Source organism: Mustela putorius, unplaced genomic scaffold (genome assembly GCF_011764305.1).
Source record: "Mustela putorius furo isolate JIRA1106 unplaced genomic scaffold, ASM1176430v1.1 tig00004192_pilon_pilon_pilon, whole genome shotgun sequence".
Classification (NCBI taxonomy): Eukaryota; Metazoa; Chordata; class Mammalia; order Carnivora; family Mustelidae; genus Mustela; species Mustela putorius.
Genome location: NW_025422308.1, coordinates 1 through 13384, shown reverse-complemented (window position 1 = coordinate 13384; position 13384 = coordinate 1). Strand labels below are relative to the sequence as shown.

The following is a 13384-nucleotide window of genomic DNA, read 5'->3' as shown; positions in this document are numbered from 1 at the left end:
AATTTATATAGAAAAAAACACATTTCCTTAAATTTTGATAGGAATGGCAAGAAAAAGCCATTTCTTAAAGGCTCCTTTGTGTCATGAGCCGAGGGTTATAGAGGTTAAGTGCTGTGTGTCTAAGGGCTCTAATTGTTCAACATATATAGAAAGGAGGGAAAAGGAGGAATTTTAATCTCTTTGGAATTAGTTTTTAGTATCATTTTTACTATGAAAGTTAACTTTTTTTTTTTTTTTAATTTTAGGATCTTCCTAAATATGACAAGTGTCCATTTTCCTTTTGGTTCCATACATCTTTTGTACAAAATAACAGGTATGGCTCTAGTAGAAATGGCTTAATCTCCAAGATCTGTGTAAGGCAGAATGGCACTCCTGCCCTCAATTTATAGAAACCAAGAAATCCTCAAGTCCCCCATTCTTCATTATGTAAAATATAGGGTTAGTGTTGAGAACCACTGTGGCCTTTTCCTCAAAGTCCATGCCATAGGACTGTGTCATAGGAGCTGAGACGTATTCTAATCAGATCTAGGTGTGGTGATAAATCCTTCCCCTTGCAAGTGTAGCAGGAGTCTGCTCAGTTACTCCGAATGGGCAGGTCCACCGTGTGTGGACTGATGTGGTCTACTGGTGACCTACCACCTACCACATTCTAGGCCAGAAAGGAAAGCATCCTCGAGGAAGGCTTTAGCTAGTTTAAAGGTGACTGATACAACTAGATCTAGGGCAGAAGTTAGAGGACACAGTAAGCATCCGTGAAGACAGCTTAAAAAAAAAATCATGGGGCACCTGGGTGGCTCAGTGGGTTAAGTCCTCTGCCTTCTGCTCAGGTCATTATCTCAGGGTCTTGGGATCGAGCCCCACATCGGGCTCTCTGTTCGGCAGGGAGCCTGCTTCCCCCTCTCTCTCTGCTTCCCTCTCTGCCTACTTGTGATCTCTGTCAAATAATAAAATAGTATTTTTAAAATTTTGTTAACATGAATTATGTATATGTTCAAAGGAAAGATCTCATTTTTGTGTGTGTGTGGTTTTTTTTTTTTCTTCCATTTTAGTATGGTATGAATTTCTTTTTGCCTTTTTTTTTTAATTTTTTTTATTAACATACAATGTATTTTTATCCCCAGGGGTACAGATCTGTGAATCGCGAGGTTTATACACTTAACAGCACTCACCAAAGCACATACCCTCCCCAATGTCCATAACCTCACCCCCCTGTCCCAAAGAAATAGAAAAATGTTCCATGCTCATGGATTAGAGGAACAAATATTGGGAAAATGTCTATGCTACATAAAGAAATCTACACATTTAATGCAATCCCATCCATGTTTTTCAATGAAATAGAACAAATAATCTTAAAATTTATATGGAACCAGAAAATACCTCAAATAGCCAAAGGAATACTGAAAAAGAAAGCCAAAGTTGGTGGCATCACAATTCCGGACTTCAAGCTCTTACAAAGCTGACATCATCAAGACAGTACAGTACTGGCACAAAAACAGATACATAGGTCAATGGAACAGAACAGAGAGCCCAGAAATAGACCCTCAACTCTATGGTCAACTAATCTTCGACAAAGCAGGAAAGAATGTCCAATGGATAAAAGACAGCCTCTTCGACAAATGGTGCTGGGAAAATTGGACCTCTTCCTTACACCGCACATGAAAATAGACTCCAAATGGATGAAGGACCTCCATGTGAGAAAGGAATCCATCCAAATCCTTGAGGAGAACACAGGCAGCAACCTCTTTGACCTCAGCCAGAGCAACTTCTTCCTAGGAACATCACCAAAGGCAAGGGAAGCAAGGGAATAAATGAACTTTTGGGACTTCATCAAGATCAAAAACTTTTGCACAGCAAAGGAAACAGTTCATGAAATCAAAAGACATCTGACAGAATGGGAGAAGATATTTGCAAACAACAAATCAGATAAAGGGCTAGTATAAAAATCTATAGAGCTTAGCAAACTCAACAGCCAAAGAACAAATACTCCAATCAAGAAATGGGATTGGGAGGGAGACAAACCATAAGTGACTCTTAATCTCACAAAACAAACTGAGGGTTGCTGGGGGGAGGGGAGTTGGGGGAAGGGGGGTGGGGTTATGGACATTGGGGAGGCTATGTGCTATGGTGAGTGCTGTGTAGTGTATAAACCTGGCGATTCACAGACCTGTACCCCTGGGGATAAAATATGTTTATGAAAAATAAAAAAATAGGGACGCCTGGGTGGCTCAGTTGGTTGGACGACTGCCTTTGGCTCAGGTCATGATCTCGGAGTCCTGGGATCGAGTCCCGCATCGGGCTCCCAGCTCCATGGGGAGTCTGCTTCTCCCTCTGACCTTCTCCTCACTCATGCTCTCTCTCTCACTGTCTCTCTCTCAAATAAATAAAATCTTTAAAAAAAAAAAAAAAAGAAAAAGAAAGAAAAAAAAAGAAATGGGCAGAGGACATGAATAGACATTTCTGCAAAGACGACATCCAGATGGCCAACAGACACATGAAAAAATGTTCCACATCACTTAGCATCAGGGAAATACAAATCAAAACCACAATGAGATACCACCTTACACCAGTCAGAATGACTAAAATTAACAAGTCAGAAAAATGACAGATGCTGGTGAGGTTGCGGAGAAAGGGGAACCCTCCTACACTGCTGGTGGGAATGCAAGCTGGTGCAGCCACTCTGGAAAACAGTGTGGAGGTTCCTCAAAAAACTGAAAATAGAGCTACCCTATGACCCAGCGATTGCGCTGCTGGGTATATATCCTAAAGATACAAACGTGGTGCTCCAAAGGGGCACGTGCACCTGAATGTTTATGGCAGCAATGTCCACAATAGGCAAACTATGGAAAGAACCTAGATGTCCAGCAACAGATGAATGGATAAAGAAGAGGTGGTATATATATATATATATATATACATACATACACACACATATATATATATAAAGGAATACTATGCAGCCATCAAAAGAAATGAAATCTTGCCATTTGTGACGTTGTGGGTGGAACTAGAGGGTATTATGCTTAGCGAAGTGAGTCAGTCAGAGAAAGACAACTATCATATGATCTCCCTGGTATGAGGAAGTGGAGATGCAACATGGAGGGTTTGGGGGGGGTAGGAAAAAGAAAAAATGAAAGAAGATGGGATCAGGAGGGAGACAAACCATAAAAGACTCAATCTCAAAAAACAGAGTTGCTGAGGGGAGTGGGGATGGGATAGGGTGGTGGGGATATGGACATTGGGGAGGGTATGTGCTATGATGAGTGCTGTGAAATGTGTAAACCTGGCGAGTTACAGACTTGTACCCCTGGGGATAAAAACACATCATATGTTTATTAGAATTTTTTTTTAAAAGTGCTCTGACAGTATTTACAATTAAACATTTTTGGGGCACTTCGGTGGCTCAGTGGGTTAAAGCTTCTGCCTTCGGCTCAGGTCTTGATCCCAGGGTCCTGGGATCAAGCCCCACATTGGGTTCTCTGCTCAGCGGGGAGCTTGCTTCCCCCAGCCCCCTCTTTGCCTGCCTCTCTGCCTACTTGTGATCTTTGTCAAATAAATAAATAAAATCTTTTAAAAAAATAAAATTAAACGTTTTTATTTTCATAGATATTTTTTCAAATCAAAAATGAACTCAAGTAGTCAATAAACAAGAAAAAATATGCTCAATCTTTCTTAGCTTTGTTATTCCTATTTTCTTCCCTTTAGTAGTCACCTTACACCCCCCACTTCCTTTCCTTCTCTTCCTTTAGTCTTGAAGCAAACATCAAAAAATGTTCACTATTTTTTTTTAAATGTATTCATTTATTTGAGAGATTTGAGAGAAAGAGTGAGAGAGGGCAGGGTGGGGAGCAGAAGGGCAGAGGAAGAGAGAAACTTAAGCAGACTCTGTGCTGAGTTCAGAGCCTGGTGAAGGACTTGATTTCCCCACACTGAGATCAGGACCTTAGCTGAAACCAGGAGTCAGTGCTTTAACCATTGTGCCACCTAGGCGACCCCCCTTCCAAAATTTTAACTATTAATACTAATAACAGTATGTACCTTCTTCTTGTACTTTAATATATAAATATTTATTTAGAAAAAGAAAAAGATTTTTACCTTTGCCTCCCTTACAGTGCGATATTTTCGTCATCTTGAGAATCACTACGATGTTTTTGTCATCTTGAGACATCCACTCATCCACTTCCTTGGCGAATGCCACCATCTCACTGATTTCAAATGTAAAATTTTTAGTTGAATTAAAATTCATCCAAAAAATCAAGTCCAGTATGTTTAGCTTTCTTTTGACAGCCATCTTGGCATGAAATTTACCTTAGACTGGGGACATTGTGATCATCAATCTTGATTCGCTGGACCCTGTCATGGAAGTACTTAGGATTATAAGCTCTTTCACCTAAAATAAATAATACATAGGTCAGATAGCTATGCCTAATAAACACAGTAATTGATCAAGTTATGAAGAAGTTCTACTTTTTATTATAAATGCCTTATCCACCTTAACTTTTTAAAGGTTTTATTTATTTGTCAAAGAGCACAAGCAGGGGGAGTAGCAGAGGGAGAGAGAGAAACAGGCTCCTCATTGAGCAGGGAGCCAGATTTGGGACTCGATCCCAGGACTCTAGGATCATGACCTGAGCAAAAGGCAGATGCTTAACCAACTGAGCCACCCAGGCGTCCCCCTTATCCAGCATTAAAAGGAGCTTTCTTACTGGCTCTTGTTGCTTTTAAGAATATTAAGGGTCTGAAAAACAGATAGCAGTGGTTTTGTCCATCTTGAGTAACCCAACTTATTTGAATTTAACAGGCCTTACTTTTAATTTTATAGTAGGTTACTCATCATATTACCATATATTACCACAGAGCAGAAGTAAATGTGGCCAACCAGAATGCTTGCCTCCTGAAAATGTCTGTTTAATATACAGGAAGAGGAAAAGACAAGACAATACTAAGTGGGGATATAATCTCTTTTCTACAGGTTTTGTTTTTAAGCATATTTTTCCCTTGTTTATTTGACTATTTGGATTTTTTTCATATTTGGGTTTTTTGCTCTCCTCACACCCCCCCCACTCCTAGTGAATTAGGAAATGTATTTTTTGAATTGTCTGTCTTCAAAAACACAAGCCAGCAGGGAAAACAGAAGTATTTCCCTAAACCTAACACCACTAGAGCAGATTCTACCCAAAATGGCTCTGCCTCAACTTAAGCTTCCTGTCTCCCCCGACAGGGCATTTATACCATTGAGATATTTTTTCCCCTACAAAAAACAGAACCAATGCAAGATGGAGATTTTTAAACTCACTTCCCATCACCCACCAAATACTTATGATTAAATGAGATGTGAAGACTGAATCATATGTAGTGATCTGTTTCATATCAATAGTAGCAAAATATCTGGCCATGTATATACTGCATAGATTGTAGACTTGATAGTGTTCTCGATGTTTGGTATCTAAGAACCGCACAACTTCCTAGAACAAAATAGACATGTCTTACATAAATCCATATGGCACCAATATAAGCTATTCCCTTAGGAGTAAGCCAGAATGGTCATTACCTTTTATTCACTTGTCCTTTACTTAGCACCTTTTAGGGGAGATTCAGGGAATAGAGTACCTACATTCCAAGTCCTAGCTTATCCACTGACAGTTTTCAAATAGTCCACAATGTTGTGTGTGACTACCTGAATAACGTCTACTATAAAAAACACATTGCTTAAAGCTACCACAGTTAGCTAGCCTTACATAAACATGTGAAAATTATGATTTCATAGTTATATATGATTCTTATCTAGATCTATTTTTGAATAGATAGGTTATTTATATTTTTTAATTTTTTAAAAAGATTGATTTATTTTAGAAAAAAGAGAGAGAGACCATGAGTAAGAGGAAGTGGGGGGGGGGGGTGGGAGAGAGAGAATCTTTAGCAGACTCCACACTTAGCATGGAGCCTGATGTGGGCCTCCATCTCACAACCTTGAGATCATGACCTGAGCCAGAACCAAGAATCCCAGGCTCAACCAACTGAGCTACCCAGCTGCCCAAAGAGATAGTTTTTTTAGATCATGATCTGGATATTACAGTCAACCTATGTGCTATTTAAGTGAATAAATAATGCAAAATGTGTGGTATGATTGTGTGTCTATATATGCATGATAAAAACAAACACATATTAAATTTTAATTAAGTGGTGGCAATATGGAGACTTTTTTGGATCACCTTTGCATATTTTCTAAAATGAATACATATGCATGTAAGTGTATACACACACACACACACACACACAAATATGCATATATACATAACTTTTCAATAAATAGTGATCTAATGTACAGTTACTATCACGGGGGGAGGGGCCGGCTCCCGGCAAGCGGCGGAGCAACCGCGCACAAAAATCAGGACTTTTAAAAGTCTGTTCCGCTGAGGGACATCGCTCCAGAGGCTAAACCGGGGCGAAGCCCACGCGGGGTCAGCGTGGCCTCAGGTCCCAGAAGGATCGGGGTGTCTGAGTGTCGCAGAGCTTGCGGGTATTGGAACGGGAAAGCCGGCTACAGAGACAGAGCTGACAGTAAGCTCGCAGCTCCGTGTTACCTTGAACCGGTCGCAGGCTCGGTGAGCTCGGAGCGCGGGCCGGAGGTCAGGCAGACGGGAGTAACTGGGCGCTGTTCTCTGAGGGCGCACTGAGGAGTGGGGCCCTGGGCTCTCGGCTCCTCCGGGCCGGAGACCAGGAGGCCGCCATTTGTATTCCCGTCCTCTGGAACTCTACGGAAAGCGCTCAGGGAACAAAAGCTCCTGAAAGCAAACCCGAGCGGATTACTCACCCCGGCCCCGGGTAAGGGCGGTGTAATTCCGCCTGGGGCAAAGACACTTGAGAATCACTACAACAGGCCCCTCCCCCAGAAGATCAACAAGAAATCCAGCCGAGACCAAGTTCACCTACCAAGGAGTGCGGTTTCAATACCAAGGAGAGCAGCAGAATTCCAGAGGAGGAGAAAGCCAAGCACGGAACTCATGGCTTTTTTCCTGTGATTTTTTTTAGTCTTCTTGCAGTTAATTTAATTTTTTTTTCTTTTTCATTTTTTTTTTTTTTTTTCTCGCCTTCGGGTAAAATTTTTTTTTTTTTTAACTGTTACCTTTTTTTTTTTTTTTAACGATTTTTTACTAGTTATATCTAATATATATATATATTTTTTTTTTTACATTTTTCTTAGGTGTTTTTTTTTTAAAAATTTTTTTTTCTTTTTTTTTTTTTTTTTTTTTTTTTTTTTTTTTTTTTTTTTTCTTTTTCTTTCTTTTTTTGAACCTCTTTTTATCCCCTTTCTCCCCACTCACGATTTTGGATCTCTTCTAATTTGGTTAAAGCATATTTTCCTGGGGTTGTTGCCACCCTTTTAGTATTTTACTTGCCCCTTCATTTACTCTTATCTGGACAAAATGACAAGACGTAAAAATTCAACACAAAAAAAAGAACAAGAGGCAGTACCGAAGGCTAGGGACCTAATCAATACAGACATCGGTAATATGTCAGATCTAGAGTTCAGAATGACAATTCTCAAGGTTCTAGCCGGGCTCGAAAAAGGCATGGAAGATATTAGAGAAACCCTCTCGAGAGATATAAAAGCCCTTTCTGGAGAAATAAAAGAACTAAAATCTAACCAAGGTGAAATCAAAAAAGCTATTAATGAGGTGCAATCAAAAATGGAGGCTCTCACTGCTAGGATAAATGAGGCAGAAGAAAGAATTAGTGATATAGAAGACCAAATGACAGAGAATAAAGAAGCTGATCAAAAGAGGGACAAACAGCTACTGGACCACGAGGGGAGAATTCGAGAGATAAGTGACACCATAAGACGAAACAACATTAGAATAATTGGGATTCCAGAAGAAGAAGAAAGTGAGAGGGGAGCAGAAAGGTATACTGGAGAGAGAATTATTGGGGAGAATTTCCCCAATATGGCAAAGGGAACGAGCATCAAAATTCAGGAGGTTCAGAGAATGCCCCTCAAAATCAATAAGAATAGGCCCACACCCCGTCACCTAATAGTAAAATTTACAAGTCTCAATGACAAAGAGAAAATCCTGAAAGCAGCCCGGGGAAAAGAAGTCTGTAACATACAATGGTAAAAATATTAGATTGGCAGCTGACTTATCCACAGAGACCTGGCAGGCCAGAAAGAGCTGGCATGATATTTTCAGAGCACTAAAACGAGAAAAACATGCAGCCAGCCAAGAATACTATATCCAGCTAGGCTATCATTGAAAATAGAAGGAGAGATTAAAAGCTTCCAGGACAAACAACAACTGAAAGAATTTGCAAATACCAAACCAGCTCTACAGGAAATATTGAAAGGGGTCCTCTAAGCAAAGAGAGAGCCTACAAGTGGTAGATCAGAAAGGAACAGAGACCATATACAGTAACAGTCACCTTACAGGCAATACAATGGCACTAAATTCATATCTCTCAATAGTTACCCTGAATGTGAATGGGCTAAATGCCCCTGTCAAAAGACACAGGGTATCAGAATGGATAAAAAAACAAAAACCCATCTATATGTTGCCTCCAAGAAAACACATTTTAAGCCCGAAGACACCTCCAGATTTAAAGTGAGGGGGGTGGAAAAGAATTTACCATGCTAATGGACATCAGAAGAAAAAGCAGGAGTGGCAATCCTTATATCAGATCAATTAGATTTTAAGCCAAAGACTATAATAAGAGATGAGGAAGGACACTATATCATACTCAAAGGGTCTGTCCAACAAGAAGATTTAACAATTTTAAATATCTATGCCCCCAATGTGGGAGCAGCCAACTATATAAACCAATTAATAACAAAATCAAAGAAACACATCAACAATAATACAATGATAGTAGGGGACTTTAACACTCCCCTCACTGAAATGGACAGGTCATCCAAGCAAAAGATCAGCAAGGAAATAAAGGCCTTAAATGACACACTGGACCAGATGGACATCACAGATATATTCAGAATATTTCATCCCAAAGCAACAGAATACACATTCTTCTCTAGTGCACATGGAACATTCTCCAGAATAGATCACATCCTCGGTCCTAAATCAGGACTCAACCGGTATCAAAAGATTGGGATCATTCCCTGCATATTTTCAGACCACAATGCTCTAAAGCTAGAACTCAACCACAAAAGGAAGTTTGGAAAGAACCCAAATACATGGAGACTAAACAGTATCCTTCTAAAGAATGAATGGGTCAACCGGGAAATTAAAGAAAGAAGAATTGAAAAAAAATCATGGAAACAAATGATAATGAAAATACAACGGTTCAAAATCTGTGGGACACACAACAACAAAGGCAGTCCTGAGAGGAAAATATATAGCGGTACAAGCCCTTTCTCAAGAAACAACAAAAAAGGTCTCAGGTACACACCTAACCTAACCCTACACCTAAAGGAGCTGGAGAAAGAAAGAAGAAAAAACCCTAAGCCCAGCAGGAGAAGAGAAATCATAAAGATCAGAGCAGAAATCAATGAAATAGAAACCAAAAAACACAATAGAACAAATCAACGAAACTAGGAGCTGGTTCTTTGAAAGAATTAATAAAATTGATAAACCCCTGGCCCGACTTATCAAAAAGAAAAGAGAAAGGACCCAAATAAATAAAATCATGAATGAAAGAGGAGAGATCACAACTAACACCAAAGAAATACAAACTATTATAAGAACATACTATGAGCAACTCTACGGCAATAAATTTGACAATCTGGAAGAAATGGATGCATTCCTAGAAACATATAAACTACCACAACTGAACCAGGAAGAAATAGAAAGCCTGAACAGACCCATAACCAGTAAGGAGATTGAAACAGTCATTAAAAATCTCCAAACAAACAAAAGCCCAGGGCCAGACGGCTTCCCGGGGGAATTCTACCAAACATTTAAAGAAGAACTAATTCCTATTCTCCTGAAACTGTTCCAAAAAATAGAAATGGAAGGAAAACTTCCAAACTCATTTTATGAGGCCAGCATCACCTTGATCCCAAAACCAGACAAGGATCCCACCAAAAAAGAGAGCTATAGACCGATATCCTTGATGAACACAGATGCGAAAATACTCAACAAAATACTAGCCAATAGGATTCAACAGTACATTAAAAGATTATTCACCACGACCAAGTGGGATTTATTCCAGGGCTGCAAGGTTGGTTCAACATCCGCAAATCAGTCAATGTGATACAACACATCAATCAATAAAAGAAAGAACAAGAACCATATGATACTCTCAATAGATGCTGAAAAAGCATTTGACAAAGTACAACATCCCTTCCTGATCAAAACTCTTCAAAGTGTAGGGATAGAGGGCACATACCTCAATATCATCAAAGCCATCTATGAAAAACCCACCGCAAATATCATTCTCAATGGAGAAAAACTGAAAGCTTTTCCGCTAAGGTCAGGAACACGGGCAGGGATGTCCATTATCACCACTGCTATTCAACATCGTACTAGAGGTCCTAGCCTCAGCAATCAGACAACAAAAGGAAATTAAAGGCATCCAAATCGGCAAAGAAGAAGTCAAATTATCACTCTTCGCAGATGATATGATACTATATGTGGAAAACCCAAAAGACTCCACTCCAAAACTGCTAGAACTTATACAGGAATTCAGTAAAGTGTCAGGATATAAAATCAATGCACAGAAATCAGTTGCATTTCTCTACACCAACAGCAAGACAGAAGAAAGAGATATTAAGGAGTCAATCCCATTTACAATTTGCATCCAAAACCATAAGATACCTAGGAATAAACCTAACCAAAGAGACACACAGAATCTATACTCAGAAAACTATAAAGTACTCATGAAAGAAATTGAGGAAGACACAAAGAAATGGAAAAATGTTCCATGCTCCTGGATTGGAAGAATAAATATTGTGAAAATGTCTATGCTACCTAAAGCAATCTACACATTTAATGCAATTCCTATCAAAGTACCATCCATCTTTTTTCAAAGAAATGGAACAAATAATTCTAAAATTTATATGGAACCAGAAAAGACCTCGAATAGCCAAAGGGATATTGAAAAAGAAAGCCAACGTTGGTGGCATCACAATTCCGGACTTCAAGCTCTATTACAAAGCTGTCATCATCAAGACAGCATGGTACTGGCACAAAAACAGACACATAGATCAATGGAACAGAATAGAGAGCCCAGAAAATAGACCCTCAAATCTATGGTCAACTAATCTTCGACAAAGCAGGAAAGAATGTCCAATGGAAAACACAAAATAGACTCAAAAAGGATGAAGGACCTCAATGTACGAAAGGAATCCATCAAAATCCTTGAGGAGAACACGGGCAGCAAACCTCTTCGACCTCTGCCGCAGCAAACATCTTCCTAGGAACAACGCAAAGGCAAGGGAAGCAAGGGAAAAAATGAACTACTGGGATTTCATCAAGATCAAAAGCTTTTGCACAGCAAAGGAAACAGTTAACAAAATCAAAAGACAACTGACAGAATGGGAGAAGAATATTTGCAAACGACATATCAGATAAAGGGACTAGTGTCCAGAATCTATAAAGAACTTAGCAAACTCAACACCCAAAGAACAAATAATCCAATCAAGAAATGGGCAGAAGACATGAACAGACATTTCTGCAAAGAAGACATCCAGATGGCCAACAGACACATGAAAAAGTGCTCCATATCACTCGGCATCAGGGAAATACAAATCAAAACCACAATGAGATATCACCTCACACCAGTCAGAATGGCTAAAATCAACAAGTCAGGAAATGACAGATGCTGGCGAGGATGGGAGAAAGGGGAACCCTCCTACACTGTTGGTGGGAATGCAAGCTGGTGTCAGCCACTCTGGAAAACAGCATGGAGGTTTCCTCAAAATGTTGAAAATAGAACTGCCCTATGACCCAGCAATTGCACTATTGGGTATTTACCCTAAAGATACAAATGTAGTGATCCAAAGGGACACATGCACCCGAATGTTTATAGCAGCAATGTCCACAATAGCCAACTATGGAAAGAACCTAGATGTCCATCAACAGATGAATGGATCAAGAAGATGTGGTATATATACACACAATGGGAATACTATGCAGCCATCAAAAGAAATGAAATCTTGCCATTTGCAACAACATGGATGGAACTAGAGCGTATCATGCTTAGCGAAATAAGTCAAGCAGAGAAAGACAACTATCATATGATCTCTCCCTGATATGAGGAAGTGGTGATGCAACATGGAGGCTTAAGTGGGTAGAAGAAGAATAAATTGAAACAAGATGGGATTGGGAGGGGAGACAAACCATAAGTGACTCTTAATCCTCACAAAACAAACTGAGGGTTGCCGGGGGGAGGGGGTTTTGGGAGAAGGGTGTGGGATTATGGACATTGGGAGGGTATGTGCTCTCTCTCTCTCTCTCTCTCTAAAAAATAAATGGATAAATCTTTTAACAAAAATTTGGGATTTCCATTAAAAAATAAATGCCACAGGTGCAATAAACAAAGAAAACAGGAAAGAAAAATCATTTTCAGTAAAATGGAGTGAATGGGAAATATGTCTATATTACTATAAACTAGTTATACTAATATAAACTAGTAACTCTCAAAACAATTTAAATATACTCCCTCAACCTATAGATAAAATGGGCCTAGGACATAAATAAATTCATTAAAGAGAAAATTTAACTGCATAACAAACTATATAGATAAATGTTCACCTCACCAACAGAGAAGTTTAAACAACAATAAAATCCATTTTCACCCATGAAATTAGCCCTTTTCCTTTTCAAATGGCAAATCCAATGTTCGCAAAGATGGCAAGAAATATAGATTTTGATTTATTGCTAACATAATCCCTGATTTGGTAATATATATGAGAATCCCCCAAAGTACTCATACCATTACCAGAGAATTTAATTCTAGGAATCTATGAGAAAAGGCTTTATGCCTTTAAACCTTTGGCCTCTGATGCTGCATTATTAAGTTTTTTAAAATTTCTTTTCAGTGTTCCAGAATTCATTGTTTATGCACCACACCAGTGCTCCATGCACTACATGCCCTCTAATACCCACCACCAGCCGCATTTTAATGTTACTGACACCTAACTATCCAACATTCATGCTTGATTATAGCACAATGAAATATTCATGCAACCATTAGAATACCATTTTGCCCTTTCATTCTCTCAATAAGCCAACATTTCACCAGGGTTTAATTTATGTGCAGTTTCCTTAGTATACAGCGCCTACAGATATTCAACATTGCTTTTTTAATTAAAAAAAAAATCCTGGGGGGCGCCTGGGAGGCTCAGTGGGTTAAGCCTCTGCCTTCAGCTCAGGTAATGATCTCAGGGCCCTGGGATAGAGGCCCTGCATCGGGGCTCTCTGCTCAGCAGGGAGCCTGC

General features: G+C 39.4%; 1 protein-coding gene across 1 annotated transcript in view; it reads left to right on the top strand.

Moving 5' to 3' along the window:
- Positions 1-4255, top strand: part of LOC123389921 (28S ribosomal protein S31, mitochondrial-like) — a 48092-nt gene extending 43837 nt beyond the window's left edge. The window contains exon 6 of the transcript XR_006604596.1: positions 4110-4255. The gene's annotated coding sequence lies outside the window, so the exon portion shown is untranslated. The remainder of the gene's footprint in view (positions 1-4109) is intronic.
- The last annotated feature ends 9129 nt before the right edge of the window (positions 4256-13384 follow it).